The sequence below is a fragment of the Rana temporaria genome, chromosome 11 (genome assembly GCF_905171775.1).
Source record: "Rana temporaria chromosome 11, aRanTem1.1, whole genome shotgun sequence".
Lineage (NCBI taxonomy): Eukaryota > Metazoa > Chordata > Amphibia > Anura > Ranidae > Rana > Rana temporaria.
The window spans coordinates 92,337,163-92,364,301 of NC_053499.1; the positions used below are offsets into that span (position 1 = coordinate 92,337,163).

The 27,139-nt window shown below is 47.5% G+C and overlaps 1 protein-coding gene across 1 annotated transcript in view; it reads right to left on the reverse strand.

Annotated features, from left to right (window-relative positions):
• Positions 1 to 27,139, reverse strand: part of LOC120916886 (latent-transforming growth factor beta-binding protein 3-like) — a 2,124,401-nt gene that overhangs the window by 1,773,065 nt on the left and 324,197 nt on the right.

The window sequence follows — 27,139 nt, forward strand, 5'->3', positions numbered from 1 at the left end:
TTAAACAACCATATTTATAAGAATATTCATGCTGCATGATCAGTCCTGAAAACTAGTGTAATGTAATAAAGTTCTTTAGGAAATAAAATCTTTAGGACAGAGGCCAAATATAAAATTAAAATGCTAATGAAGAAAAATATAGTAATTAGGTGGGAAGCGGATGCTTTTATGAAATTTAACTTAGTAATCTAAATGTAGATTGGATAAATTATGGTTGCAATGGTCAATAGAGGTTTGTTAACTATAAACAAGGATGCATTCTAGTATATTACTGAACACCTAGAGGCCACTTCACAAATGACTTTGTATACAATTATGGCCTTATACATGATATTAGGTGAACAAGGGGGGGCATTTAGAATGTCACCTGCGGACAGTATTTTGGGTGATAACACATTTGTGCTCAGGTATAGCAATTTTGTTTGTATTGGTTATGATAATGTTTGTTATATTGACCGGTGTCCTCCATTACCGTCCTTGTCTGTTAAGAATAACAAAGAGAATGTAGGACGTACTTCTCAAATAGACCTTATAGGGGGGATTGTGATAGATTTCTGTAATAATGCCTATTTGATAAGCTGAGCTAATTCTTTTATTAGAACTATTAATAATGTTTGATATTTTCTTTATTGTTTTATATGTTGTTTTTGAATGGTTTCTTATATATACGCATGTGTGAAATATATGTATCACAACAAGATTATTTTCCTTGATAAAGATTTTGTCAGATATGTTCTTAAAGTATATTTCAACTTGGATGGACATACAGAGAGAGCTGTTGAAATCAAAAAGCAGCTCCAGTCCACTCACTCACTCACTCACTCACTCACTCACTCACTCCGTGTCCCCTCCCTCCTACATTCCTAATTTCAAAGAACAAATACGGACTTGGTTGTAAGAGGAAATCGCTCCTAATGTTACAGATGTGCTCAAGCCTTTCATTTCCCTTCTACACACTTTGAGGCTTGTGAGGCTTTCGAGAGAAGTTACCCCTCCCCCTTTCCTGCTTTGCTGAGCTAAGGAACTTTCCTATGCTTGAATGACTCGTATGGATTTTTCAAGAAGAACATGAAATGGGACTTGTGGGAAGAAACCATCCCTTAAATGAATTGGCCAATGAGAGGCTTCATGCCAATGATGGACAGGGGGTGGGTGAAATGGGTGTTTCTGTTTAATGTGAACCAATGAAAATGCATTTTGTGCTTGTGTGTTAAAATAAAGGCAGCTGCTCATACGGCAGCCATTCTCTTGGCCGTTGAACGATGGAGAGGTGAGATGTAAAATCATTCTGTGTCTAGATGGCATTTTCTCACTCATAGTAATTTGGGGTCTTCCCGGCAGAAAATGTGTACCCCTGAGTTTGTCAGGAAATTGATTAATGAGTCCTCATCAGCAGTACACCCAAGTAGCTTTATATGCAAACACAGAGCACAAGTGCAGTACTGGTACACACAAAGTAACTTTAGGTGCAAACTACAGAGCACATGTGCAGTACTGGTACACACAAAGTAACTTTAGGTGCAAACTACAGAGCACAAGTGCAGTACTGGTACACACAAAGTAAATTAGGTGCAAACTACAGAGCATAAGTGCAGTACTGGTACACACAAAGTCACTTTACGTGCAAACTACAGAGCACAAGTGCAGTAGGTGCAAACTACAGAGCACAAATGCAGTACTGGTACACACAAAGGGCCAGATTCACGTAGAGCGGCGCATATTTAGATCGGCGTAACGCATCTCTGTTACGTTACGTCGGCTCAATTTTGTGACGTAAGTACCGTATCCACAGAGTATTTGCGCCCAAATTTGCGCCAGCGTAACGTAAATTCCGAGGCATAAGGCAGGGTATTGAAAGTGGGAAGGAAGTGGGCGTGCTTCATTGAAATGAGCCGTGACCCCATGCAAATGAAGGGCCGGCTGGAATGCGCATGCGCAATGGTGCTGACTCTGTTCATAGCCTCTCTGCGCATGCGCAGAACTCGGTGAGATACGCCCTGTGCTTAAATAGGCCCAGACAAACGCCCTTCCATTGCAAAAAGTGCATCCCTGTGTTTCCCTTCCTGAAGTGAGGTGCTTTTGTTCTGTTGACTGTGGCTGTTTGTGGTTTGTGTAGGAGTGTTGTAGCAAAGATTTTTTGGAGAGTGAGATAGGAGATTGTATTAGCTGTCTGTTTGTTCTGTTTGATTTTGGTGTTGTGTTTTTTGCTGTGTTGTTTTTGTGTCTGTGTGTGCTGTGTGTTTTTGTGTCTGTGTGTGCTGTTTGTTTTTTGTGTCTGTTTAGTACTGACTGTTTGGTGGTGATATGGGCCCCAAAAAAGAGGAAGTTAAACTTCTCTGTCGGGAGAAGCAAACCCTTGCTAGGGCCATTTCCCGTCATGGGAAATATTTGCATGGCCCTGAGAGCCGGGACATCACCCCGGCCAGGAAGAAGCAGATTCTCCAGGAGATTACTGATGAGATCAATGCATTGGGGGGGAGACGTGGCCCGTCAGTGGGATCTCAAAAAAGATCAATGACCTCCGCTGCCTGGTCCATGATAAGCTAGCCAAGCTTACAGGCCATTCCAGGGGCACTGGCAGGGGACCACCTTGCACCATCAGCTGACTGAAGAGGAGTGGGCAGTGGCCTGGTGCTTCAACAGGCAGCACGTGGTGGGCCTGCCTGGCTTTGACTCCGAGGAGGCCGTGAGGACAGGTACGTTTTTTATTTTTTTTCATCTGGCGAGTAGCATGTGTGGGGGGGGGGGAATATGTGCTAAGTGTGTGGATCCTCCAACCTGTGTATGTTTTGTGTCACCCACAGATGGCCAGGAGGGTGCTGGGCCCATCAGGGCCAGTCTGCACCAACCCCCGGACATCAGGCTGCTGAAGTTCCCCAGGCAAAGCTGGAGGTAAAGGAGAGTGGCCACAACTCACCTCATGAGGAGGATGAGGGGGAGGAGTTTGAGGAGGATCAGGTTGACATAGCCAGTGGGATACTTCTCCTTTTGGAGGAGTCTCCCCCTGGGGCTGGCAGCAGTCAGGCCACCATCAGGGGTAGCCCCTCCCACTCCTCCCCCCCAGGGGGCTCCCCTCCTCCAGGCCACAAGCCTCATCTGGAGACAGTCAGGCCACCATCAGGGGTGGCCCCTCCCACTTCTCCCAACAGGCCTCCCCCCCAGGGGGGCTCCCCTCCTCCCAGGCCACAAGCCTCATCTGGAGGCAGGAAGGCCACCAGAAGACCAGGGAGGTGGCCGACTTTCTGCCGGCCAATCTGCGGAGGGACCAGGCCCTTCAGACCCGCCATCTGGGTGAGGTCAGCCAGACTTTGGCACAGATGGAGGACAGCCTGTCCTCTATATTAAGGACTCAGTGACTGAAATGAGCTGCAACTCCTTGGCATTCATCAACTGTTTTAATGAACTGTAGACTGCAACAGCAGGCGTGGGTCAGGAGGTGCATGCAAAAATCAGGGCGTAAGGCAGCGCAAGTGAAAGTGGGTGTGCCCTATGCAAATTATTTTTTTTTCACTCAGCAGTGGTTTGCGCCTATTTTCAGGGCAAATTTTGCCCACCTGCTTGCACTGAGCAAAGTGCAAATTACATCTGCTTGTTCCACCCCCCCCCCCTGAGCAAGGTAATTTTGTCCTTTGCTGCGAGATGGCACCTCCCAGCCCAAAAAAAAAGAGGAAGGCTAATTTTGTGGCAGCGGAGATGGAGATCATGCTGGAGGCACTGACGGCCATACTGTTGTTCTGTTGGCGCTGAACGCCAAAATACTACCGTAGCCCAAAGGAGGGCAATATTTGAGGGATAACCTTAGAATCAATGCCCTGGGCTTTGAGGACCGGACTTGGATGGACATCAGAAAAAGTTCACGAACATGCGGCGTCGCGTCCGGGACAAAATTGTCCTCATATAAAAAGCACAGCAGGGGCACCGGAGGAGGTCCAGCCTGTTCTGTGCGACTCAATACGGAGGAGGAGGTCATCTCTCAGAGTCTAGCGCTGGAGCAGGTGGAGGATGCCAGGCTATGACTCCACTGTTGCTGATGGGGACTGGTAAGTTTTTTGTTTCTCATATCTGCTGTGTATCATGGGAGGGGGTAAAATGAACATATGAGGGGGTATTAGAAGGGAACATGTAACAAGTTTTTGTTTCTCATATCTGCTGTGTATCATGGGAGGGGGTAGAAGGGAACATATGATAAGTGTGTTGCTCCAGCAACATTTTTGTTTTGTGTCATCCACAGATGTTGATGATGAGGCTGGGCCGTCGTCGGCTGTAGGGCGACCCACGCCATCCCCAGAACATCATGGGGTGCAGTCAGGCCCTCTGCAGATCCTGGGCATGTTGGTGGAGGAGGCCGTTATCCTCAATCTGGAGGAAGCAGCAGTGTCCCTCCAGGAGGATCCCACCATCCCTGACTGACCCACCACCCCCCCGACCATAAACATCATCCATCTCCAGGGCAAGCCCCTCCAGGGCAAGCCCCTCCAGTGTCCCTCCCTCCAGTGTCCCCCCCTCCAGTGTCACTCCCTCCTGTGTGACCCCCTCCTCTTCTGCTCCCTCAGTTCGTGCCCCAGCCTCTCCTCCAAGGAAGGCTCTTTCTAAAACTAGGGGTGTACCCTCCAGCCTCCGTAAGGGTCTGCAGGAGGAGCAGGCCCGGCAGACCCACCATATAGGGGAGATGGTGGAGACCTGAGGCGGGTGGCGGACAGCCTGGCATCCTCCTCCTCCTCTGTCCAGCAGGCCCTCACCCACCATGCTGACCGGGGGGACCGACAGAATGAGACCCTGGAGGATGTTAGTGGCAACTGCGCAGCCATTGTGACCTGTCTGGTTGAACAGCAGGATGCCACTGCATTATTAACTTCGGAGGTGAGCAGGTTGGCAGGTTCGGTGGAGGCCAACACTGCTGCTGTGTGTGGGGGAGGAGGAGACTTACCCGACGGCAGTTGAGGATCACCAACCACATGGCAGATGAGGATGTTGGGACAGACCAACACCGTCCTCAACCGCCTGGCCAACGCCATGGAGGGCTTGCAGGCACCACCTGCCAGGAAAGATGAAGTAGGGGGTTGATGCTCCCCCCCCCTCCATCCCCACCCCATGCTCCACCACGGCATCTGAGGAGCCAGAACCAGGGCACCCTTGGGCCAAGGATGTCCAAAAGAAAAAAAAATTATGACCATTTTTTTTTTTTTTGGTGGCTCAGATTATGAGCTTGTTTTTTGGTTATGCTCAGATTTTGATTTTTTATTTTTTTATTGATGCTCAGATTATGAGCTTTTTTTATTTTGTAGCTGCCCCTGGCATGTTGGCCACAGATGTGAGATCCAGAAAGTGTGGGTGCTCTGCTTGTTCAGCTCGTCCGTCTTGGTGCTGCTGTAGTTGCTCTCCAGCTGACCTGTGGCCATCTGTTGCTAACTTGCCCCTGCTTTTATAAAGTGCAAATTTGCCCCGCTTGCACGCTTTGGGCGCAAGTTTATGATTCAGTGGCAGTTCCTCATTTGCATATTTGCTGAGGGAAACAATGAGAGCGCAAGTTGCTCCCTGAGCAAAAATTGCCCCTTAATTGCGCCGGGGCAGAGAAACTGCCTCTGTGCAAAAATGCCACATTTCAGGCTTAGCTTGCTTTCTGGGTCACCCGCAAATTTGCCTGGGCGCAAATCCGTACTTGCGCGGCGCAAATCGCACTTGCTCCCGCACAAGTCGTACCTGAATCTGGGCCACTGTGTTTATGATTTGTTTTATGTTTGTGAATGATGTATGAATGTGGGGGTGACATTCCTGCTGAAAAAGGGGTGTCACCCTCATTTGTGGTGGAGTAGGGTTCCCCAGGACCAGGGAGAAGTGATCCCAGGTCCATGTGAATGGTGTGTATGAATGTACAGTGACATAATTGGAGCCTTGGCGGGGCGTTGCTGCTCCCTAGTACCGTGCGGTGTACTTTGGTCTAATCCAATTTGATGTGGAAATGGGGTGTGTGAGCTAGGGACCACAGTGGTGTGCATGCATGCATCCTCATTGTGCCATGATTAATGTGTGGGTTTAACGTGCAAAGATGCCTTCTGCGAGGCGTCTCCTGGCTGCTCTTCCCTCAGAAGACGGGGTACCCTCGGTTAGGGTGGGACTGTGTGGTTCGGGGGTCAAGTCATCACTATGTCAATCTCCAGGCCCCTTCTCATGGCGAAGTTGTGCAGAATGCAACATGAACCGATGATCTGGCACACAAAGTTTAGGGAATACAACAGGGTACCCCCGACTTATCCAGGCATCGGAAACGGGACTTCAGGAGGCCAAAGGTGCGTTCCACCACTGCACGGGTACGTATGTGTGCTTCATTGTATCTTTCCTCTCCTGGGGTTTGGGGGTTCCGGAATGGAGTCATGAGATGGGGTCCAAGTGCATATGCAGAGTCACCTGGAAGGGAAAAGACAGGAGGATGTTAGTCATGCATGTGCCCCTCGTGATGTCTGCATCATGGGGGGGGACAGTCATGCCTGACACCCATGTCACTCACCAACCAGCCAGCTGTCCCCATACACGTTCTGTTCAAATTCTCTTGGATGTGGCTTTGACGGTATATGTAGCTGTCATGGCTGGGTCCTGGGTGTTTGGCACGGACGTGCCATATGAGGTATTGGGCATCGGCTATCACCTGTACGTTGATGGAATGCCAATGCTTTCGATTGCGGTATACAGTATGTGCTCTGTCTCACGGGGGGCTGTAGTGCCACATGTGTGCAATCAATGGCCCCCACGCTGCTTGGGAATCTGGCAATTCTGTAGAAATCTGTCATCCGCAGGTCCTCCTGGGTGGGTTTGATGATTTGGTTGGCCATACGTCTGAGGATTGCAGGGACAACCTGGTGCACACATCTGCTAATGGAGGATTGTGCCATCCCAGCCACCACTCCACTTGTGTGCTGAAAAGAGCCAGTGGCAAGGAAATGGAGTGTTGCTATGACCTTGACCAGTGGCTCCAGTGCATGTGAGTGGTGTGTGTTGGGCTGGTGATGTCATCTTTCAGGGTTCTGGTTAATTCCATGATGGCTTCAGGGCTGAATCTGAAGGTGCGATACACCTCAGAAGAAGGCATGCCAAAGACATCTAGGCGTGTGTGGTATATTCTCTCCTGTGCCCTCCTCCTCCTCCATTCCCTCCTCCTTCTGCGTGCCTCTAAAGTCACTAGTATAGCTATGAGCATGGATGCCCCTGGCATGTTGGCATACAGATTGTTGTCCTGCAAGTGTGTGTGCTCAGCTCGTCCCTAATGGTGTTGCTTTAGCTGACCTGCACACGTCTGGTGCAAAGTTAAGCCTGCTTTTATAAGGTGAAACTTTAGACCGGACATTCAGCTGATGCGCACAGGGCGTAGCCTGCGCAGCACAAACGTACTTTTGTGGATTGCCGTAATTCCCTCATTTGCATATTTGAATAGCAAAACAATGGTGCGTCTAGCGTATTTTGCGCCCCACGATGCGCTGGTGTAATCGTTTTACGTCGGTCGGGAAAAAATGGTTTTCAGGCGTATCTCGTTTTGAGGATACGGCGCAGATATACGCACGGCACATTTTTACAAGTACGCCGCGCATCTCTAGATACGCCGGCGTAAGTGCTTTGTGAATCTGGCCCAAATTAACTTTAGGTGCAAACTACAGAGAACAAGTGCAGTACACACCAAGTAGATTTATGTGCAAACTACAAAGCACACGTGCAGTACACACCAAGTAACTTTAGGTGCAAACTACAGAGCACAAGTGCCTTATAAATACCTATAGATAATTTTATACTCTAGCATAATATGCTATGATTTAATATATTCAATCCCCCTCAACAATACATGGCTAACCCATTGGGTGCTCATTACAGGCATCGGCTCCCCTGGTCCTCGTAGGGTGTTCACTGTGCGGTTCCTTGTAACCCCCCCTGGGGCTTTGTTCTTCCTTTCTCCCCCCTGGGTTTGGGGTTGGCGCTGGTGAGGCTCCCTTCGGATTTCCAAAACGGCTTTGCTCATTTCTGGCTATTCGAACACCCATCCTATTTATTAACGGTAAAATTATTTTCGGGTCATTTTATGTGATATATATTAATATGTTTTTTTGATCTCAAACTTATGTAATGTATATTTTTGTAGAATCAATTATCCCCCTGAAGAGACCACTTACAGGTTGAAACGCGTCGGGGTACGTACACCACGCAGCATAATGTAATGTTGTATATAATTGTTTCAAATATTGTGGAATCTGTATTGTATCACCATATCCGGAAAGGGTTTTCTTTTAATTGTTATTGTATATGTCATTGACAACCATTTAAACCGCTTCCCGACCGCCGCATGTAGATATACATCGGCAGAATGGCACGTACTGGCACATTGGCGTACCTGTACGTCCCTGCCTTTCCGCGGGTCGGGGGTCCGATCGGGAACCCCCCCGCTACATGCGGCGGTTGGATTCCCTCGGGGAGCGATCCGGGACGACGGCGCGGCTATTCGTTTATAGCCGCTTCGTCGCGATCGCTCCCCGGAGCTGAAGAACGGGGAGAGCCGTACGTAAACACGGCTTCCCCGTGCTTCACTGTGGCACTGCATCGATCGAGTCATCCTTTTTATAGGGAGACTCGATCGATGACGTCAGTCTTACAGCCCACCCCCTACAGTTGTAAACACACACTAGGTGAACACTAAATCCTACAGCCCCCTGTGTTTAACTCCCAAACTGCAACTGTCATTTTCACAATTAAATGCATTTTTTGCTGTGAAAATGACAATGGTCCCAAAAATGTGTCAAAATTGTCCGAAGTGTCCGCCCATAATGTCGCAGTCATGAAAAAAAATCGCTGATCGCCGCCATTAGTAGTAAAAAAAAAAAAATTATCAAAATGCAAATAAAACTATCCCCTATTTTTATAAACGCTATAAATTTTGCGCAAATCAATCGATAAACGCTTATTGCGATTTTTTTTACCAAAAATAGGTAGAAGAATACGTATCGGCCTAAACTGAGGGAAAAAAAATTATATATGTTTTTGGGGGATATTTATTATAGCAAAATTAAAAAATATTGAATTTTTTTCAAAATTGTCGCTCTATTTTTGTTTATAGCGCAAAAAATAAAAACCGCAGAGGTGATCAAATACCACCAAAAGAAAGCTCTATTTGTGTGGAAAAAAAATACGCCAATTTTGTTCAGGAGCCACGTCGCACGACCGCGCAATTGTCTGTTAAAGCGACGCAGTGCCGAATTGTAAAAACCCCCTGGGTCATGTAGCAGCATATTGGTCCGGTCCTTAAGTGGTTAATAAACCATGTTTTACTTCATCCCTACATTTCAATATTTTTGCTGTCCAAAGCCCCATGGGGAAATTTTTCTTTTTCTACAATATTCAATCTTGGGGTTCGCAGCTTTCTTGTCTCTCTGTATATGTGTCTTTCCACAGCTAACAGAGCACAAGTGCAGTACTGGTACGCACCAATAGCTAGATTCAAATAGACCGCCGCATCTTTGCGGCGGCGTAGAGTATCGTATTTGCACTACCGCCGTAAGTTAGCTATGCAAGTACTGTATTCACAAAGTACTTGCCTGCTAAGTTACGGCGGCGTAGCGTGAATAGGCCGGCGTAAGCGCGCCAAATTCAAATGAGGATGTGGGGGGCGTGTTTTATGTAGATTAACTGTGATCCGACGTGATTGACATTTTTTACGAACGGCGCATGCGATATCCGTGTACATATCCCAGTGTGCATTGCGGCAAAGTACGCCGCAAGGACGTATTGGTTTAGACGTGGACGTAAATTAAAAAAATAAAATTAAAAATTTTCACATTTCGATGTGGGAACGACGGCCATACTTAACATTACTAGTCCAGCTATTTGATGGAATAACTTTACGCCTGAAAATGCCTTACGTAAACGGCGTATCTTTACTGCGTCGGGCACACGTACGTTCGTGAATATGCGTATCTAGTGATTTACATATTCTACGCCGAGCGCAATGGAAGCACCACCTAGCGGCCTGCCTAAAAATTGCACCCTAAGATACGACGGCGTGTACACACTTAGGGCCAGATTCTCAGAAGAGTTACGACGGTGTATCTCAGGAAACACCGTCGTATCTCTGTTTCTGAGCCCGGGTATCTATGCGAGTGATTCCTAGAATCATTTTCGCATAGATACGGCCAAGATCCGGCAGGTGTAAGTCACTTACACCGTTGGATCTTAGATGTAATGCGACGCCGGCCGCTAGGTGGCGTTTACGTTCAGTTCTCATTTGACTATGCAAATGAGCCTGATACGCCGATTCCCAAACAAATTTGCGTCACGTAGTCATCGCTTACGTCGTTTCCGTAAGCGTAAGGTTACCCCCGCTATATGAGGGGTAACCTTACGCCAGTCCGCCGTATGCCATGTTAAGTATGGCGTCGGGTCAGCGTCGTCTTTTTCCGTTGGTTACGTCGTTTTACTAAGTCGTCCGCGAATACGACCTTATGTCAATGATGCTCACGTCGGCGTCATTGACGTTTTCCGTCGTAAGCTGGAGCATGCGCACTGGGCTCTTTTCCGCCCGGCGCATGCGCAGTTCGATCGGCGCGGGGGCTCGCTTAATTTGAATACAAGCCGCCCCCTTTGAATTACGCGGCCATACGCTGGGCCATTTACACTACACCGCCGCAAATTACGGAGCAAGTGTTTGGGGAATACGGCACTTGTTCCAGTAAGTTGCGGTGGCGTGGTGTAAATGGCTTACACTACGCCAACGCAGAATCTTAGAGAATCTGGCCCAAAGTAACTTTAGGTGCAAACTACAGAGCACAAGTGCAGTACACACCAAGGGCCAGATTCACAAAGGTTAGCGGATCTTTAGATCCGTGTAACCTATGTGTTTTAAGATCCGCCCTCGCAAGTTTGTGAGGAAAGTGTCAAATTCACAAAACACTTACCTCCAAACTTGCGACGGCGGATCCTAACTCCCCCAGCGGAATTCAAATTCCGCGGCTAGGGGAGTGTCATATTTAAATCAGGCACGCTCCCGCGCCGATTTAAATACGCATGCGTCGTCCGGGGAATTTCCCGGCGTGCATTGCTCCCACTGACGTCAATAGGACCTCAGTGGTTGCGACGTGAGCGGGACTTGCGACGCGCGTGTTCGTGAATCGGCGTACGCAAACGACGTAGGGATTTTCAAAATCGACGCGGGCGGGAACGACGGCCATACTTAACAATACTTACCCCTGCTTTTAGCATGGGTAAGTATACGACGGGTACCGCGCTACGGAAACGACGTAAGAACACCGCGTCGGGTCCGCATACGGTCGTGAATTTCGCGTATCTCGCTGATTTACATATATTCAGTGTAAATCAGCGGGAACGCCCCCGGCGCCATTTTTAAATAAAAAAAAAGATCCGACAGTGTAACACAGTGTGACACTGTCGGATCTCAGCCCTATCTATGCGTATCTGATTCTATGAATCAGGTGCATAGATAGGACTAGTAAAAATCCGAGATACGATGGTGTATCTGAGATACTCCATCGTATCTCTTTTGTGAATCTGGCCCCAAGTATCTTTATGTGCAAACTACAAAGCACACGTGCAGTACACACCAAGGCCCAGATTCACGTAGATCGGCGTATCTTTGTGCGGGTGTAACATATCCTATTTACGTTACGCCTCCGCAACTTTTACAGGCAAGTGCCGTATTCTCAAACAAAAGTTGCGGCGGCGTAGGGGAAATAGGCCGGCGTAAGCCCGCCTAATTCAAATGTGATAGATGTGGGCGTGTGTTATGTTAATTTTATGTGACCCCCACGTAAATAATGCTTTTTACGAACGGCGCATGCGCCGTCCGTGAAAGTATCCCAGTGCGCATGCTCCAAATTAACCCGCAAGAAGCCAATGCTTTCGAAGTGAACGTAAATGACGCCCAGCCCTATTCTCGAACGGCTTACGCAAACAACGTAAAATTTTCAAAATTCGACACGGGAACGACGTCCATACTTAACATTGGTACACCGCATGTACGCCTCCATATAGCAGGGGTAATTTTACGCAGGGAAAAGCCTAACGTAAACGGCGTATCTGTACTGCATCGGCCGGGCGTACGTTCGTGAATTCGCGTATCTTGCTCATTTGCATATTCTTTTTTTTTTTTTGTACAATAGTTTTTATTGAGAGGAATTTTTCAGAGTACAAAAGTAGAAAACACTCACATGTATTCCCATGAAACATCCGGGAAGGTTAAGCAACATTAACAACTCCAAAGATAAGCAGATTAAATCAGAGTAGAACATATGAGTATGGGTAAGACATTCACAGTGCAACATCAATTAAGGCAGGATAGGGGTACGTGATACGTGAGTCCCCACCCTCGTATCATACTCAGAGGAATACATGAAGGAGTACAGTGGGGGGAGAACAAGTGGTGCGAAAGAGAGTCAGGGGAGGGAGGGGGAGGGAGGGGGGGGAGAGGGAGGGGGGAAGGGAGGGAAGGAGAGAGGAGAGGGGGGGGGGGGGGGGGGAAGGAGGAGGATGGGGAGGGGGAGAAGCGGGGGGGGGGGGGGGGGGTTGAGATGGACACTCGTGGGAACATTGTAATTATATTCTTGTTAGGTAGTCGTTTAGAACATATCAAAAGGAACATGGCATGAGGAAGACATTTCAAATTTCAGTTCACTTGCACTTTGAACCAGTCAGTCCAGGGCCTCCACTGGGTATCAAATTTCGCTCTCCTGCCTTCTCTGTTTGCTAATAGGGATTCAAAAACGTAGTTGCTTCTGGTGGTTTCTAGGACCTCAGAAACATTTGGTACTGTGTGTGATTTCCAATTCCTAGTCAGTAGCAGTCTGGCCGCTAGCAGGATGTGTGTGACTACGATTCGAAAATCTGGGGGGAAACCTCGATTCCCAAGTTCAGTATCGCCAGTTCAGGGTTGGGGGGTGTTAGTATACCTGTTATACGAGAGATGCATCTAAAAGACCTCTCCAGTAACTCGTGTGTGTTGCAGAGCCAGAAGACATGGAGAATACTGCCTATCTCTCCGCAGTCTCTCCAACACAGCGGGGAGGCCGAGGGGTAGAATTGGGCTATACGATATGGGGTTAGGTACCACCGTAGGGCTATCTTTTGGGACAACTCCCAGTGATTAATGCATCTGGAGGCTTTGTATATATGCTTAAATGAAGACTTCCATTGGGTCGGGGAGAATGTTTTGCCCAAATCCGCCTCCCATTTATAAAACGGGGGGGTCATTTTAAAAAGGAGCTTGTCCTGGAACAGTTGTAGAAAAGGGAGACTCCCTTGGGAGGGAGAGTTGTTTTAGTGTAAAATTGCCATATGGCGTCATGAATCAGTACATTGCGAGATTGTAATGAGTGGAGAAAATGGGATGCCTGCGAATGTCTGAAGCTGTCCATTTGTGACAGGCCATATTCCGCGGCTAGTACGTCAAAGGGTTTAAGTACACCAGGGTAATGCCTTTGGCGGCCCAGCTGGAGAAGGAAGTATATGGTATTGCAGCTGACAAGGTTTCAATAGGAATTGGTACAGAGACAGAACTAGAGGACGTGTATGCCAGGGTGCGCAGCTCTCTCCAGGCCAACATGGTGGCCTGGAAAGTCAACGGCAGTTGACGCAACGGGAGAGGTCTCCAGGCGTCAAGTATCAGGGCACTGTAGAGGTCCTTGGTCGGGCTGAGGGCTCTCTCTATACTACACCAAAGAATGTCAGGGGTCGGGGATATCCAACGTCTGATCTGGGCAAGTATAGCTGCTCGGTGGTAGTCTTTGAGGTCAATCAGGCCCATGCCCCCCACTGATCTATGTGTAATTAACAGGGACTTAGCGCACCTAGGTCGCTTGGTGCCCCATATATAGCGATTGAGGGTGCGTTGAGGGCTCTGAGGTGGCTGCATTTCAGTGGGTGGGGGGGAGTGTGCGGAAAATGTACAAGATTTGGGGGAGAAGCAACATTTTGAAAGAGGCCAGGCGTCCTGACCACGTCAATTCGACCCTGGCCAGAAGCCGCCTCCTTAGAAATTTTTTCTATTAGAGGGATGTAGTTGGCATCTGCTAGTTTCGCTGGGTCTGTTGTGATTTGTATCCCCAAGTATTGTATAGTGGATGCGGCCCAGGAGTATGGAAAAGAAGTTGTAGGCGGGATTGGAGGGAAGGAGGGAGGTTGAGACCCAGAATAAAGGATTTAGTGTAGTTAATCTTATAGTAGGATATGCGGCTGAATTCTGCGAGGACTGTGTGTGCCTGAGAAGGGAAGAGACTGGAGAGGTTAGGAAGAGATAATGTCGTCCGCAAATAGGCTTATATTATGGGATCGGCCCGCTAACACAAACCCTGGGATATCTGCATGAGCTCTAATTTTTTCTGCAAGGGGTTCTACGAGTAAGTTAAATATGGAGGGGGATAGGGGACACCCCTGTCTAGTGCCATTGGTTATGTTGAAAGTAGAGGAGAGCATACCTGAGGTATAGACCTGTGCACAAGGCGTGGAGTAGAGTGCCAGAATTGCCGACAGAATGGGGCCTGAAAATCCAAATTTCTCCAGTACCCGGGTCATATATCCCCAGTGTACCCTGTCGAACGCCTTCTCCGCATCCAAGGAGAGGAGCAGAGAAGGCGTTCGAGAGGCCCCGCGTGGTGAACCAGGTCTATCACCCTTCTAGTGGCATCTGAGGACTGTCTACCAGAGGTAAACCCGTCTGATCCGGGTTGATCAGAGAGGGCAGGATTGGGAGCAGTCTGGATGCTAGGATCTTAGCATAGAGTTTCACGTCTGTGTTAAGTAGGGAGATGGGGCGAAAATTTGCGGGCGTAGTAGGTGTCTTCCCCGGTTTTGGAATAGTCACAATAAAAGCATTAAGCATTTCGCTTGGGAAGGAAGCAGAGAGCATCGCTTCAGAGAATATTTACCTAAAGCAGGAGCTAAGAGGGAGTCAAAGGCCTTGTAATAGCAATTGGGGAGTCCGTCCGGGCCCGGGGATTTCCCCGGGGGGAGGGTCTTGATTGCTCGCTTGATCTCGGATTCTGAGATCGGCGCATTAAGAGCTTCAAGTTGAGTGTGGGACAAGGTAGGCAGTGCCAGGTCAGCAAGGAAGGAAGAGATTGTCTCTTCTACAGGTTGAGGAGGTGTAGAGGGATCTTCTTGGAGATTGTAGAGGGAGGAGTAAAACTCTGCAAATGAATTCGCTATGTCCCGGGGATTATATAGTTTGCTGCCGTCTGGCTGCTTAACTAGAAAAGGGATAGTGGTTTTCACTCTGCGATTTTTCAGTCGCTGAGCTAGAAATTTGCCCGCTCGATTGCAGACGCATAGTGGGACAATTTGAGAGATTGGACATGTTTGTCATAGCGTTCAAGTAGCAATCTCCTGAGATCTGTGCGCACACCGTGCAACTTAGTAGCTATCGAGACATCAGGAGATTGTTTGTTCTGCGATTCTAGGGAGACAATTTCAGCGAGTATAGAGTCTAGTTTTTGTGCTCTCTGCTTCCTTACCCGCGCACATCATACCTCTAATGTAGGCCTTATGGGCACACCAAATAGAAAATGGGTTGGTTACAGATCCAGCATTGACATTGAAAAATTCCTCCAATCGTGAGGACAGATAGGCAGCGTGAGCAGGCTGTTGAAGTAAATAGGAGTCCGCCCTCCAAATGAAGGGCGAAGAGACCGGGGCTCCCCCATCCACCACCACCGACACCGGAGCGTGGTCAGACCACGTGATGTCGTGGATGGCGGACGAGGACACCCTCTGCAACAAAAACTTATCTACTAATATCAAGTCTATACGTGAGTAAGAGTTATGTCTGGAGGAATGAAAGGAGTAGTCTCTTTCGCTTGCGTGTTGACATCTCCAGACATCAAACATACCTTCAGCATGTAGTAGTGCGCGTAAGGCAGGTTGGTGGCGTTTGGAGCGGGAGGTTGAGTCCAACTCAAAGTCCACCGTTAGATTGTAGTCTCCGCACATGATCAAAGCCCCTTTTCTTATCTTATTAATTTTGCAGAAGAGTTTCCTCAGGAAGCGGAGTTGGTGGGTGTTGGGTGCGTACAAGTTGACCAATGTGTACTGTTTGTTGTTAAAGGTACCAACCAGGACCAAAAACCTGCCATCGGGGTCGATCAGAGAGTCCTGTAGAGAAAAATTTACAGAGTCCTTGATGGCAATGGCGACTCCTTTTTGTTTTTTCGAGGCGGATGCCAGAAAGACATGGGGGAACTTAATGTGTTGGAAGGTAGGTGCGCCCGACGCCGTCAGGTGGGTTTCCTGCAGGCATAGGACATCTGAGCGTAATTTCAGGGCCTCTCTCCATACGGAAGCTCTCTTAACTGGGTGGTTCAGACCTCGGACATTAAGGGAGGTTACCGTCAGGGCCATAATTGAGCATGAAAAGGGAATGATAACAGTACCTTGTGGCTTCGCATCTGGGTTTCCAAACCAGCCGGTTCCAGGCAGTGAGTGTGTGCGGGTAGCAGGATGTCCTCTTTGATAAGAATTCGGTGTCCATCTCAGGGGGAAGAGAGAAAGAAAAGGAGATCTTGAGAGCCAAAAATAGGGGGGTTATAACACAGATAAACAGTAGCACGGATAAAAAGGAAGATCCCATCCGGGATCTGGATGCAGAGTAGCTGCACATATTGCAAGGGGGGGAAGTTCGTGGAGAAACAGAACTCCAGTAGGGTCAGGGAATCAAATGAACAACTTCAATAGAACAGGATCCCCGAGGCAAGGGGGTTTTACGATTTTTTCTTGTTGTTTCGTTTGCGTGTCACTAGTGACCATTCGTCTTGAGACTGGGCCCTAGGTGCAGATGCAGATGTTGCGTCCCCTGGGGGGTGTTCGGGCAAAATGTCCCACTTGCGTAGGAGGGCAAGTCCCTCATCCAGGGACATGATTACACTGGAGGTGCCATCTTTGGTTACGATGAGTTTGGTCGGCTGGCCCCACTTGTAGATAATGTTGTGGTTGCGCAGTGCTTTCGTGACAGGTATAAGGGATCTGCGTCTCTGCATTGTGTGCTGCGAGAGGTCCGCATATACTTGTAGGTTAGGATAACGGTCAGATGACTGGGAAAGCCAGCATGAATTGGTCCTTGACATGATAGAAATGCACCCGCATCAGTACGTCTCTGGGTATGTTGTCAGGGAGGTGTGCAGGTTTGGGCAGGCGGTGTATGCGATCCACCACCAGTTCTGATTCAGGGGTGGAGGGCAGGAGCAGTCCCATTAACTCACGGGCATATTGTTGTAGTTGGGCAGGCATAACCGTCTCAGGGACACCCCTCAGCTTGACATTATTCCTGCGAGACCTGTCTTCGAGGTCTGCGACCTTTGCCCTGAGCCATGCGACCTCATCTCCTTGGTCATTGTGAGAGTCTACTAGGGAATTGTATGAGGAAGCATATTCTCCCATTTTCTGCTCCACATGATCTACCCTGCCGCCCAGCTCCCCCATTTCTGTTTTAAAGCCTCTCATGCATTCCATCATGTCAGCATGGAGAGAGCTGCGCAGGGAGACCAACATATCCTTTAGGGTAGTGTCTGACACAGGTGTATTGGAGGTAGGAAAGGTGTTAATGGGGGCAGAGAGCTCACGTGTGTCCTCCATGGATCCCTGCAAAGCACTGACCTGAGAGTCACTCGGTGCGGCCGACAGCCGTGGTTTTGACTTCACCGGGCTGCAGGAGAGGGGGGTGGAGGCCCCTGGGGAGCGACGCTGAGTCCCATCCCTCGATCCCGGGCTCGGTGTGGAGAGAGATGATCCGCCGGCGGAGGCCGGAGAGACGCGGCCGGCGCCATCTTGGGACACGCTGCTAGGCCTGGGAGAGAAGAAATCCTCCAGTTTCGCCGGCTGCGCGGCGTTTTTCCGCTTCTTAGTCATCCCCGGGAGATGTGCGGGCTAATGGGTGCTGTTGTAGGTGTTGTTATACACCCCACGATGCCTCGGTGTGCTGGTTTCCCCGACGCTGAAGCGGAGCTCCTGATTCAGGCGTCCATTCCACTGTGCGGTAGCCACGCCCCCCCTCATTTGCATATTCAACGCTGCAAACAACGGAAGCGCCACCTAGCGGCCAGCTTAAATATGCAGTTAAGATACGACGGCGTAAGAGACTTACGCCGGTTGGATCCTAGGGAAATCTATGCGTAACTGATTCTATGAATCAGTCGCATAGATGCGATGGCTCAGACTCAGAGATACGACGGCGTATCTGGAGATACGCCGTCATATCTCCTACGAGAATCTGGGCCCAAGTAACTTTAGGTGCAAACTACAGAGCACAAGTGCATTACTGGTACACACAAAGTAACTTTAGGTGCAAACTACAGAGCACAAGTGCATTACACACCAAGTAGATTTAGGTGCAAACTACAGAGCACAAGTGCAGTACACACCAAGTAACTTTAGGTGCAAACTACAGAGCACAAGTGCAGTACACACAAAGTAGCTTTATATGCAAACTACAGAGTACAAGTGCAGTAGGTGCAAACTACAGAGCACAAGAGCAGTACTGGTACACACAAAGAAACTTTAGGTGCAAACTACAGAGCACAAGTGCAGTACCCACCAAGTAGCTTTAGGTGCAAACTACAGAGCATAAGTGCAGTACTGGTACACACAAAGTTACTTTAGGTGCAAACTACAGAGCACAAGTGCCTGACACACCAAGTAGATTTAGGTGCAAACTACAGAGCACAAGTGCAGTACACACCAAGTAGCTTTAAGTGCAAACTACAGAGCACACGTGCAGTACACACAAAGTAGCTTTATATGCAAACTACAGACCACAAGTGCAGTACTGGTACACACCAAGTAACTTTAGGTGCAAACTACAGTGCATATGTGCAGTACACAACTAGTAGCTTTATGTGCAAACTACAGAGCACACGTGCAGTACACACCAAGTAGCTTTATATGCAAACTACAGAGCACAAGTGCAGTACTGGTACACACAAAGTAACTTTAGGTGCAAACTACAGAGCACAAGTGCAGTACTGGTACACACAAAGTAACTTTAGGTGCAAACTACAGAGCACAAGTGCAGTACTGGTACACACAAAGTAACTTTAGGTGCAAACTACAGAGCACAAGTGCAGTACTGGTACACACAAAGTAACTTTAGGTGCAAACTACAGAGCACAAGTGCAGTACTGGTACACACCAAATAACTTTAGGTGCAAACTACAGAGCACAAGTGCAGTACTGGTACACACAAAGTAACTTTAGGTGACAAACTACAGAGCACAAGTGCAGTAGGTGCAAACTACAGAGCACAAGTGCAGTACTGGTACACACAAAGTAACTTTAGGTGCAAACTACAGAGAACAAGTGCAGTACACACCAAGTAGCTTTATGTGCAAACTACAAAGCACATGTGCAGTACGCACCAAGTAACTTTAGGTGCAAACTACAGAGCACAAGTGCAGTACTGGTACACACAAAGTAACTTTAGGTGCAAACTACAGAGCACAAGTGCAGTACACACCAAGTAGATTTAGGTGCAAACTATAGAGCACAAGTGCAGTACACACAAAGTAGCTTTTTATGCAAACTACAGAGCACAAGTGCAGTACTGGTACACACCAAGTAGCTTTAAGTGCAAACTACAGAGCACACGTGCAGTACACACAAAGTAGCTTTATATGCAAACTACAGAGCACAAGTGCAGTACTGGTACACACCAAGTAACTTTAGGTGAAAACTACCGAGCACAAGTGCAGTACACACCAAGTAGCTTTAGGTGCAAACTACAGAGCACAAGTGCAGTACTGGTACACACAAAATAACTTTAGGTGCAAACTACAGAGCACAAGTGCAGTACACACCAAGTAGCTTTAGGTGCAAACTACAGAGCATAAGTGCAGTACTGGTGCACACAAAGTAACTTTAGGTGCAAACTACAGAGCAGAAGTGCCTGACACACCAAGTAGATTTAGGTGCAAACTACAGAGCACAAGTGCAGTACATACCAAGTAGCTTTAAGTGCAAACTACAGAGCACAAGTGCAGTGCTGGTACACACAAAGTAACTTTAGGTGCAAACTACAGAGCACAAGTGCAGTACACACCAGGTAGATTTAGGTGCAAACTACAGAGCACAAGTGCAGTACACACCAAGTAACTTTAGGTGCAAACTACAGAGCACAAGTGCAGTACACACCAAGTAACTTTAGGTGCAAACTACAGAGCACAAGTGCAGTACACACAAAGTAGCTTTCTATGCAAACTACAGAGCACAAGTGCAGTACTGGTACACACAAAGTAACTTTAGGTGCAAACTACAGAGCACAAGTGCAGTACTGGTACACACCAAATAACTTTAGGTGCAAACTACAGAGCACAAGTGCAGTACTGGTACACACAAAGTAACTTTAGGTGAAAACTACAGAGCACAAGTGCAGTAGGTGCAAACTACAAAGCACAAGTGCAGTACTGTGTTGTGGAAAATTTTATATATGTGGACATTTTATTCTAGGATGTGTGATTTATAGATTGTCATCTGTCTCCCTGTGTCTGACGTTTAATCGAGGAGCGCTCTAGTAGAGCGCACTTGGGTTGAATCAAGACCAGCAGTAAAACGGTCAGTATGAAAACCTTCTTATGGGATTGATACGTGTTCTCTGTGTGTGTGTGGGCATTTATTGGTTTGTAGATATCAAGTGCAATGCGCTGGACTGCTTGCTTTCCAATGACTATACACATTAGAGAAGCGAAGTCTGCATAACGAGAGGAACCCATTATATCTCTCTTGCGGACTTCGTTATCCTTTATGGATACATATCTGTGTGAGAGGACATTAATATCTGCCTTGTTGGTGTACTTGTACCATATATTGACAACAGCAGTAGCAGTGTCCCCGCAGATTGTCTCAAGCCTATATGAACAATTAGAATGATCTTTATTCAGATATTGTTTTACTTTGAACAGTGTCTGAATGGGCTCCATGCTGGCTAAGATGGGGTGTGTGCACTTCCTTTGCCCTGCCTTTCTTTGAGTGCCCTCCCCTTTGTCATTTCCTGCCATGTGATTTTGTATTAAGGGAAGTGATTCGCTGTTGGGGCCATCACTTCCTGCTTTGTTATTCTTTTGTTTGCAATGAATAAAGGATTTGGAGTTGCCTGTGCTCGAGGCAGAAACTTGAGATTCCAGCTAGAAGCAGCATTGTCTTTCTGACTCTTCCTGGTGCCATGAAGTGACTTCACATTCCTTGTACAAAGAGCTTGATACAAACGTGCTTTTAAGCACGAAGGAATTGTTTGGTGCTTTATGCGCATTGAGACACTGGAAGTACACATTTTGGCGCGGTGTGGATTTGAGTACAAAGCCCGAGGGAATTCTTCCACAACATTTGGCGAGCCAGGTAGGAGCCAACTTAGTTCCAGCACAGCGATCCGAGAGGAGAGATTGGGTCCCCGGTTCTGGGACAGAAAAAGCCGGCAAAGTTTGGTAAGACAAACTCCATTTCAGTTTTTGAAATTTTTGTTGTTCTAGAACCGGCATCTAGTCTCTTTGATCGCTGATTGCAGGTAACTAAGCTTAGCAAAATAACTAATTTTTGCGGTTTCACTCTTTTTTGTATAAAGGACGGGGATTTATATTTGTACTGGGAGGGATGGTTGTATTGACTGGGGATAGAAGTCTATATTACTGTCCTCTGTAGACCCCTGGTCAATACAGCCTAGAGGGTCTTTGTTTGGGGTTTATGTTAAATGTAAAACCATTTTCTGTAGTACAACGTGATGGTATGCATGGAGTGTGCTAGTTTATGTTTTAAATGTGCGGCAGAGATTGAATGACATAACATTGTGTGGCTGAGTCATTTCATAGTGCTGGTCACCGTATGAAATAACTTTGTAAAGTGTGTAGCTATTATAGTTTGTCTAACGTTTTAGTATGAGTTGAGTAGCACAGTCTTATTTGTGTTACAACAGTGTTTTTTTGTTTGTAAGAGGCATGGTTTGGTCTTGTTAGCGCTTATACAGGAGAAACCGTATTGTGTTGAAATTTTCTAGTCTAAATAGGTTTTCTCACTGTTCGTTTTGAAGACTCTATCTTGTGTTCCTTTGTGTGTGTGTGTTTGGTCATGCTGAGGACACCATTTTGAAAACTCCATTGTGTGTTTCTTTGTGTGTGTTCAGCCATGCTACCTGAGGCATAATTTCTGTTTTTCTTTGTATGAATCCAATTTTCAGGTTTAGTCATTTGTGCGTACTTTTTAGTAAAACTATTGCGTTTTTGTTTTTAATATCGGTTTAAAGTGAAATCTCTACTGTACACTGAATTTCAATAGATAGAAAAACTAACTTTGACTGTGAGTTTTTGGTACCCTTAACGGTGTGTGTTATTTTTTTTTTTTTGCATTTCTAATCGTTTGGGCATGGAGTATCTCAGAGGGAAATGCATGCACCTCCCCCATTGCATCTTTTATTGTTGGTAGGAAAGAAAGGCTTTGGTTTTAAAACTTGCTTTTGCTTGAATAGGGGAGGGGGCGACGCCCTGAGGGAAGAGAATTCTGATGTTCTAAGAACGCATACAAGCAACATTGTGTTGCATTGTGTTACTGTGTGTGCGGTGACTAATTCACAGTATATGAATTTTGAGAAAAGAGTGTTGTTGTTTATAATAGTGTGCTATGTTGTGTTTCATATAACTAACATTTTTTTGTGCTGTTTAAGTTGGCCAAAGGGTCTGAGTTGAAGTAGCTTTAAGTGTGTAAAGATTGCTCTTAAAATGTTTTTAAGTGTTCATTCTTGATGTTCAATGTTTCCCAGTTCTCGTGGGGAAAGGTTTTGGCTAGTAGGGAGGAAATGCTGGTTTTGGCGGGAACAACTGCATTGCATATGTTAATGGCGCCATTTTGTGGTGGCCTGGCATTCGTCTGCCATTTTTGCCATTTTGCGGTGGTCCAGATTTCATCCACCATTTTGTGGTGGCCTGGCTTTTGTCGGCCATTTTGAGACACAGCATGTCTTTGAAGTTGGTGGAAGGAGTTTGGGGTTTTCTGAAAGGTGAGCAATAAGATTTGTGCTCGGAAGGACAATGGAAACAGTTTGGTGTTTGAAAGAGTGTTTTAAAATTTTAATTTCAGTTGTTTTTGTGAAGTTTTATGCTGTAAATACAGTTTTGGGTAGAGAGTAGTATGTGAGAGCAAACAGAGGGGGCATCACCAGTATTGTTCTAACATCTAGATGCAGAGAGAAGCCACATTGTTTGGAGGGGCAAGTCTTCTGTCACTGTGTAGTTTAGTCTGGCAACGCAGTGTATGGGATACATACACTGTGAGGGGTAGAGGACTAATTTGGGGGTTGATCTGTGGTTGTTGTGGTTGTTGACGAATCATTTGGCATAGTTACTCTAGTTCTGTGCCAGGAGTGTTGGGACAACAAGCCATAGAGATGATGCCTCAGTTAGGGTTTTCTAGTTGAGGGACTGGACCAGATAGTGGTTGTAGTCCGTCAATCCACCGTAGAAGAAGGCACCGGACGGTGATCCCCTAAATGGGTGCAACGGTTTCTCTCGGACGCGAGAGGTAAGACGATAAGTCGATTTGAATCGCGTGGGAAGGAAGGCTTCCCACAGTCAGGTGGTTACACGGTGCACAAAGCCTAGTTTTGGGGAAAAAGGCCTTTAGACCCCTTTAAAAGATTGCCAAGGATACTATTTGGGTATCCCTCTGGAGTGGATGTGGTTTCGCTGCGGTTTCAGAAATCTGTAATGATGCGTGTGGATGGAGGTGTGGTACACGCTTTGGTGACTCTCAGAGGAGAGCGTTGTATAGCTGGTCTATGCAAGGCTCTCACGCTATTCTCATATTTTCCCCATTGTATTTTCTTCTATTGCTGAAAGAGTGCAGGCAGAATTCCGGCTGGTTTTTGTTTTTTGTTTTTTTTCATGTTTGTTTTGGAAACTATGAACATTTGTATCGGAATGTTTGTATGTAACGTGAATATGTTCGAACTTACCGCGGCGATCCTCCGACGCATCGTGGCTGTTGTTTTTTTTGTAGGAACCGTAAAAGTAAGGGTTACAGAGAGTTTTGTTTGAATCGGTTTTGAAAGAATGTCATTAAAAATTTACAGGGATGTCATTTTTGTTTGCCATTCTCTGCAGGATAATTATGAGGGATGGAGTAATGATTTCTGCTTATAAGTATTTTTCAGGTCCAAGAAGTCTCTGGAAGTGTTTGTACATAGAGAGCAGGTGTATGTAGACAGCTGTACACATGGATAAATACGAGTCTAAGGAGGTGAAAGTATCATAGGCTATTTCATTGTTTCTTTTTCTTTTTTTTTCCTGCACCATGCATTTATTCCTCCAGTCTGTAATGAGGAAGAAAATGGGGGGATAAATAAATGTAAAAGTGACAGTTTTTCGAACTAATAACACTAATCTTTCTAATTCTAATCAAGTTTGTGCCAAGACTGTCTTTCTTAGATAGAATTTGAATCGGCAAGCAGCAGTCTGGTGAAGTAGGTTCCCATCTTAGATGAAGAACCTCTCAATAGCTCCAGGTGACTGGGTCGTTTGTAAAGAAGCTTGATGGATGAGACCACACCAGCCACTGCAAGAAACGGCTCAACTACATCAAAGAAATTAGTAGTATCTTCGTTTATTTTGTATTTGTTTGTTTAGTAAATTTTAGCAGAGGTAACGATGAAATACATCCCAAGTTATTATTTAAAGTGTATTCTATGACTAATTAAGAAAGTGAACGAGGGGGCGTGTCCGAACGGGAAACAGAGAGGACGTGTGGAAGCTGAGCTCCGTCTTGGGTAGAGCGAATCCACAGCCATCCTCGCCTAACATCGCGCTAAATTTCAACCTCTAAGCTGCACATACCTTGGGAGACTTCCTGCGCTGAGCCCGGTGTGTTCTCGAGGCACGATTGCCAAGGATTCCGAGTCGGGGCCAGAGCCTCCGCTCCACGCAGCCGCCATCTTGAGGCCTTCGCCACCTTCGGAGCCTGCGGTGCCTGCGGTCTGTCCATCGGAGGGGAGCGCGGCTTACACCATCAGCTGAGACACCCATAGAGATCACAGCCAGCCCGCTCTACTGGGATTCTCCCCTGGGGTCCCGGCCGTGGAGCGTGGCGTTAAGCGGCGGCATCTTGCGGCCTACACCGCCGCCGGAGCACGCGGAGCCTGCATTCTGCCCATCGGGGAAAGAGCTACCTCCACCATCAAACGAGGCACCCCCGGTGACTATAACCTGCCCGCTCTGCTGGAGAAAGACCCCGAGGTTTCAGCCGTGGATTGCGGACCTGGCGGCGCCATCTTGCGGCCTACTACCCGGACTCTCCTCCCAACGGGTCGCAGTGAGTAACTAGGCTCTGGCCTACCCTTGAATTAGTGACTTTCCGGGCTGTCTCTAAGCTTTACAACAGGTGTGGGGATACAACTGCGTCCTGGGGGGTGACACCAGGCACTCACGGACCCTAAGCTCATTCAGCCGGCCTCCACCTCTCAGGAGAGTCTGAGGCTTCGGCCTCCTCCTGAAGGACGGCTACCATTTTGCAACCCTGAGCTTTCTCAGCATTCTTAGACAACTGCTTTACTCTTAGTCCCTGAATAGTACCCTATCGGAACTGTCCTTGACTGCTGGGCTCAGCTCCTGAACTATTTGCATCCAGACAAGTATTAATGTAGTCCACCAGTCTAAAGAGCGCAGGGGGAGCGCTATTACTATGCAACCACTAGCTCTGTGACACCGCTGACCCACTCCAGATGTAAAACCCGCTGACAATTATAGCACTACTGCTTCAGGGATGACCCTATCGAAGCGTGACTGACCGCAGACTGGGATGGATGCTTGATGAAGAAGCTCCACACCGGCGGGATAATTAGCAACACAAAGCAACAGACCAGGTGAAGCGCACGATCAGTGACCAGTTCCCATACCCTTAGGTGACACCCAGACCATGACAAGGAAGAGGAAGGAAGACAGAAAGCCACACAAACTGACGGAATTCTTCCCGCTCAGTCAGCATGGAGATAGGCGGAATGGTGCCGGTGTGTCCTCTACACCGGCACGCCCGGTTCGCTCTCCTCCCCTCTCCTCTGCCTCACACAGCAGGTACAGTGGATCCCAGGATAGCCCGCAATCATGCCCGGACACACCACAAACGGCCAGTCCAGCGAAGTCTAGGTTCAGAATGGAGGAGCCGCAGTATAGTCCAGTGCCAGGACCTGAAGTTGATTCGGGGGATGACACGAGAGAATTACCTGCCCAGATCGAAAAATTCCCCACCACAAACCAGCCTGTCATGGATACCATGCTGAAGGACATGCTGCTCTCCCTAAGAAGCACCATCCAGGCAGACATGATGTCCTGCATGAATAAGTTTCACAAAAACATACAAGCAGTGGAATCAAGGGTGGAACATGTTGAAACCAAGATGGGCGAATACGCCACTACAATCAACGATCTAGTAGACGCCCAAGAACAGGGAAAAGATGAATTGGAAGGTGTCAAAGCTAAGTTAGCTGATTTGGAGGACAGGAGTAGGAGAAACAACTTAAAAATAAGGGGAGTCCCTGAATCAGTGCAGCAAAGCGAGCTCAAAGCTTACGCCACCACTATGTTCTCAGAGCTCCTTCCAGATCTCACAGCGATCGACATTACGATCGACAGGATCCATCGTCTCCCGAAACCATCTTATCTTCCTGAAAATATACCCAGAGATGTCATTCTGAGAATGCACTTCTTTCACGTTAAGGAGCAATTAATGACAGTCATGCGGTCCAAAGAGCACATTCCGCCCGAATATCAACAACTGCAATTATACGCCGATCTTTCTCAATACACCCTGAAAAAGCGGAGGAATTTAGCTACCATAACCAAAGCTCTAAGAAATCATCAGATAACCTACAGATGGGGCTTCCCCACCAGCATCACCATCACTAAAGAAGGCAGAAACCATGTGGTGAACTCGCTGGATGGTGGCCTGGCCTTACTCAGAGCATGGAATATCCTCCCTGAAGTAGCAAATGACGCTGACACTGTGAAAAAACCGAAACCTGTAACCCAGGAGTGGACAAAGGTCACAGCCAAAAACTCTACAAAACACGCCTAAAGCCTGGCTCAAATGACTGCAATACTGAGTCCCGTAGCGGAGGAGCTTGGTTTTCACTGACACAAACGTTTCC